The sequence below is a fragment of the Dermacentor silvarum genome, chromosome 8, assembly GCF_013339745.2.
Source record: "Dermacentor silvarum isolate Dsil-2018 chromosome 8, BIME_Dsil_1.4, whole genome shotgun sequence".
Lineage (NCBI taxonomy): Eukaryota > Metazoa > Arthropoda > Arachnida > Ixodida > Ixodidae > Dermacentor > Dermacentor silvarum.
In genome coordinates, this window is record NC_051161.1 from 115,000,314 (window position 1) to 115,006,081 (window position 5,768).

Consider the following 5,768-nt stretch of genomic DNA (forward strand, 5'->3'; position numbering starts at 1 on the left):
CTTCACTGGATCTGCGCTCCGGGTACTGGCAAGTGCCGATGGCTGAAGCCGACCGCCCAAAAACGGCTTTTGTAACTCCTGATGGATTATACGAGTTCAATGTAATGCCTTTCGGCCTTTGCAACGCACCTGCAACTTTCGAGAGAATGATGGACGCTATTCTCAGGGGTCTTAAATGGCACACATGCCTTTGCTACTTAGACGACATTGTGGTCTTTTCTACCGATTTCGATACGCATCTCGCCCGCCTTGAGCAAGTTCTTGCCTGTCTCACGTCAGCTGGGTTGCAACTCAATTTGAAAAAATGTCATTTTGGTGCCCGTAAGCTTACGATCCTAGGCCACGTCGTCTCCAAAGAGGGAATTCTGCCTGATCCTGCCAAACTTCGCGCCGTTGCTGAGTACCCCAAGCCCACTACTCTAAAGGAACTACGGAGCTTCATCGGTTTGTCTTCCTATTTCCGGCGTTTCATTCGTAATTTTGCCTCCATCATCGCTCCCTTGACGCAGCTTCTTAATGGCTGGTCCGACCTGTCGGCTTGGAACTCGGAGTGTGACGAATCATTTATGAGGCTCCGCCGGCTCCTCACGTCCCCTCCAGTACTGCGCCACTTCGACCCCAATGCGCCTACTGAGATACATACGGATGCTAGCGGTGTCGGACTTGGCGCCATTCTCGCCCAACGCAAGGATGGCTTTGACGAGTACGTTGTCGCATATGCCAGCCGCACCCTAACGAAGGCAGAATCCAACTATTCTGTGACGGAAAAAGAATGTTTGGCGATTGTTTGCGCAATCAGCAAATTTCGTACTTATCTTTACGGCCGTCAGTTTGACGTTGTCACTGATCACCATGCCTTATGCTGGTTATCGTCCTTGAAAGATCCCAGTGGCCGCCTCGCTCGTTGGGCCTTACGGCTTCAAGAGTATGACATACGTGTCATTTATCGCTCTGGACGCAAACATTAAGATGCCGACGCCCTATCCCGTTCTCCGCTACCTCCTGCCTCAGTTTGCTCCTTGTCTCCCACCTGCGATTTGTCAGCTCTTAGCTTCAACGACATGCCGGCCGAGCAGCGTAAAGATCCCTGGATCTCTCTACTGCTGGACTTCCTGTCTCACCGCTCACCTGCGTCTCTTTCACGCGCCGTGCGTCGTCAAGCACACCACTTTGCCATCCGCGACGACCTTTTGTATCGACGGAATTACCTCACCGACGGCCGTCGATGGCTGCTCGTTATCCCCAGTCAGCTGCGCTCACACATCTGCGCCGCTTTCCACGATGACCCCCAATGTGGCCACGCCGGCGTCTTCAAAACGTATTCCCGTCTTCGTCTTCGATTCTACTGGCGAGGCATGTACAGATTCGTTCGCCAGTACGTCCGTTCATGTGCAACGTGTCAACGCCGCAAGACCCCTCCTCAGAGTTCTGCAGGTCCCCTGCAACCTTTACCCTGCCCTGCTCGACCATTCGACCGTGTTGGAATTGATCTTCACGGCCCCCTTCCAAGCACTCCGGACGGTAACCGGTGGATCATTGTTGCCGTAGATCACCTCACACGGTACGCCGAAACATCTGCGCTACCAGCGTCCACCGCGAAAGACGTCGCTTGCTTCCTTCTTCGCAACCTCATTCTGCGACACGGTGCTCCACGTGAATTATTAAGTGACCGTGGGCGCGTCTTTCTCTCCAATGTCATCGCGGCCCTGCTAAAGGAGTGCAACATCGTTCATCGCACCGCTTCCGCCTACCATCCACAAACTAACGGCATGACGGAACGTTTCAATCGTACGCTTGGCGACATGCTTGCCATGTATGCGTCTTGCGATCACTCCAATTGGGACCGGGTTCTTCCTTTTGTCACTTACGCCTATAACTCTGCCCCGCAAACTACCACCGGCTTCTCTCCTTTCTTCTCTATGGCCGAGAACCTTCCTGCCTCTTGGACACCATTCTCACCTACCGTCCTGACGCTTCTGAAGTGACACCTGTTTCAGAAGCAGCTGCTTATGCTGAAGAATGTCGCCAACTAGCTCGCTCGTTCACCACCCAAGATCAGTGGCGCCAAAAATCTCGCCATGACGCATCCGCTCCTAGTGCCCGCTATTCTCCCGGAATGCTTGTATGGCTTCGGGTCCCGGCTACTTCCCCCGGCCAATCCACTAAGTTTTTGTCCAACTACCACGGTCCCTACCGCGTACTGCAGCAAGCATCACCTGTGAACTATGTCGTCGAGCCGCTCGCGCCGTCTTCTGATCGCCGTTGCCGAGGGCGCGAAATAGTTCATGTAGCACGGCTTAAACCGTGTTACGACCCGCCGATGCTGTCTTTTCCCTAGGTCGCCAGGATGGCTTCTTTCTGTGCGGGGGGTGATTGTACTGGAGATTATCGGTACTGGCACGGGTAAAGTGTGAAAGAGGAAGTCGACGAACTAGGAAAGCGCGCTCGATCGGTGTCCAGCTGAGACTGCTCCGTCTTCTTGTACATCAGTCAGACGCCCTGTGGACTTGCAAGAAGATCCCGTGACAATATATATATATATATATATATATATATATACCCTTTGCTAACAATTTCTCTTAGCGGGGCCTCTGTATCAACCAAAAAATTCACAGGCCTGCGCGGCACACGCAGTACACAGCGTAAGCTGGTGGAGTGTGTTGGAACTTCGTCTTTCATACGCCTATAGCAGACGATCGTTCATCATCGTTTTGCGCCTCACGAGCTCCGCTCGCTCGAGGGCATGAAACCATTCGTTTCATAATTCTCTGTTCCATTAAAAGAAGAGTACGCGCGTAAGATGTGCCGTCTCTGTTTCATCAAGACAGTGTGGTGGCCGGCGGACCTTGAGGTCCAATAACATGGTGCCGAAACCCGAAATCGAACCAGCGACCTTTAGATTCACAGTATCGCGCTGCGGTACCTGTGCATTTGGCGAAGAGTTCCCGGCTGCCAACTGGCTCATAGAACGGCTACTCCGACGAAGCAAGTGCCTACGCTCGCAATTGGACGACATCCTCGTAGAAGTGGAAGGCATTCTACGAGAACAGCAAGAGCCATCAACATCACAGGTCAGCGTTTTACATGACCGGATTAACGGACTCTACCTGCAGATAGCGAAAAAAGATGAGAACATTTTAAACGAGACGCCTGACGATCTAGTCGAGAGTGAGACGTTAGACGCGTGCAAATCTTTAGACAAGGTTGTGACAATGACATCAAAACTTCGTTTCGAGCTTAAAAACAGCCGTACGTCCCAAGCTTCGCACGAGACGAAGCAGTCCAACTTCAGTCTGCGTCAAGTCTAGACTGCTGCAGTTGGAACTGACGAAATTCGATGGCAACCGAAAGATGGCACTGACGTTGGAACTGACGAAACCGATGGCAACCGAACAGTTTTCGACGGCAGTGCGCAGTAAGGAAGAGCTCAGCACGGCTGACAAGTTCAATTACCTGAGCACCCTACTCCGTGGAGCAGCCACTTCGGCCATATATGGACTCCAGGCAACGGAAGAGTGCTATAAGGATGTGATAGATATTTTCAAGAAACGCTTCGGAGATGAAACTATAATAGTTCAAGAGCACCTTCGAAGCCTTTTCGATTTGAGACCTATCTCGTCGTCTTCGAACATCACGCAACTTCGAGATCTCTATGACCGAGTACAGGTGCATATAAGGAGCCTCCAAGCTCTTGGAACGAGCCCTTCAACGTACTGTTCCATGTTACGGGAGATTCTTTTACGAGTCTTACCGTCAGATTTAGCGCTCAAATTTCATGAACTTTACAAGCCGACGAAAGCGTCCACAGCGGCATCAACGAATGAAGCGGAAGTTGACTCAGAGCACCGCATGACGAAAGCAGCGAATGAGTTACAAAGGATAGGATAGGAATAAACTTTATTTGTCCAGCGGTTAAGGCTGTTGGTGCCCGGGGCTAGGCTGCCAGGGGTCCATCGCCGGAGAAAAATCTTTCGAGATCCTCGGCAATGGCCCTGGCCCGCTGGACGGCCCACTCCTGGTCCTCGGGTGCCTCGCTGAGGAGGGCGGCTTGCCATCTCTCAGCGAGGCGCCCCGCTTCAGAAGGTCCTGCTGTTATCTTCCCCCTTCCTCTTGTTCCTTCTTCTTCAGGGCGTTGACATTCCCAAAGTATATGGGCCATATCAGCCCGTTCGTGCTCGCACCACGGGCAGCCGGGCGATGGGTGCAGCGCGGGCCACAGGCGGTGCAGGTGATAGGGGTTGGTGAAAGTGCCCGTCTGCAACCGCCTCAGGTCGACTGCCTGGGACCTGTCCAGCCGCCCGTGGGGTTGTGGATATGTCATACGTTCTTGCCTATAGTGTGCAAGAACCTCTCGGTACGAGGCCGGAAACTCCTCGATATCACAGTCGGCGTCTCCGTGGCCCCCAGCTCCGACCGCCGCGATTTGGGTTGTGTTGATAATTCCTGCGGTGGGGTCCCGCACAACAACGGCGGCTGCCCTCTGGGTGATCGCGTCGCGGCGGGTAAGTTGCCTCGCGACGAGATGGGCACGCTCGTTGTGGTTGGGCGGGATGCCGGTGTGTTTTCGGCCGTTAGTATTGTTGTTGTTGCGGCTGTTGTCTTCTTTAGTACCAAGCTCCCCGACGTGCGCGGGGAACCATTTGAGGGACTTGATCGTAATCCTGCCGGACACGAAGTCTCCGGCTCTGGCGTTGAGCATGCGCGCCACATCCGCGGACACCCAACCTTTGGTGTAGTTCCGGATCGCTGATTTGGAGTCGCTTATGATCAAGCTATCCTCCGTACCTCCGTGGAGTACCGCGAGGGCTATGGCCATCTCCTCCGCTGCTTCGGCCGACGGCAGCCTAGCTGATGCCGTGACTCGGATCCTTCCCTTCGTATCTACGACCGCCATAGAGAAGGCGGGCTCCGCCGCCGTCGGCCGGCCGTGTCGTTGATGTTGCTGCTGTTGCTGCTGCCGTTTTTGTCGTAGTAGTAGTAGAGATGGTGGTGTTGGCATCCCCGGTTCGTCTCGCACATTTCGTTGTAGTGGTGATGGTGGTCGTCGTCCCTCGTCGCCATCAACGTTACCGGCGGGCCGCGGGTACCTGGCTGCATCGACAAACAGGACGCCTTCGCGTCTTCCGTGCTCCTCGAGGATTGCTACCGCCCGTCGTTTACGTCTTTGCACGTCATGCACCGGGTGCATGTTCTTCGGCATGTTTTCCGTCTGTATGGCGTCCCTGACCTCCGGTAGCAGTGTTTCCTTCAGTCCCCGCGCCTCATGATATCGAATCAAAGTATTCTGGCGTACTTCGATCATCAACTTCAGTGCCGAGAAGCTGTGACAACATATACGTCTGCGAAAACTAGAGAGACATCGTGAACTGTTCAACATTGCAACGTGTCATCAACAGCGGCTCTACAAAATGTGTTGGAGAAGCCTGACCTGTGCCTGTTTTGCAAATCATCTAGGCATAGTGCTGAAGTCTGCGACAACAAAGAAGTGAACCTGAACTACAGGAAGCAGATTCTCACCAAGGCCGGACGATGTTTTCAATGTCTAAAACAAGGTCATATGGCAAGAGACTGTAGAGGAAGACGGAGATGTGATAGATGTTCTCGACGTCATGTCACCTCCATGTGTAACCCGGACTTCAAGAAGGAAGAGAATGAGGTTTTTGAGACAGCAGTTAACCTTCTTTCTCAACAAGCGAGCCCAGTTATATTATTGCAGTGCTTGACGGCGAGAGTGGCAGGCACGGCATCTTCAAAGCACAACAGGATAC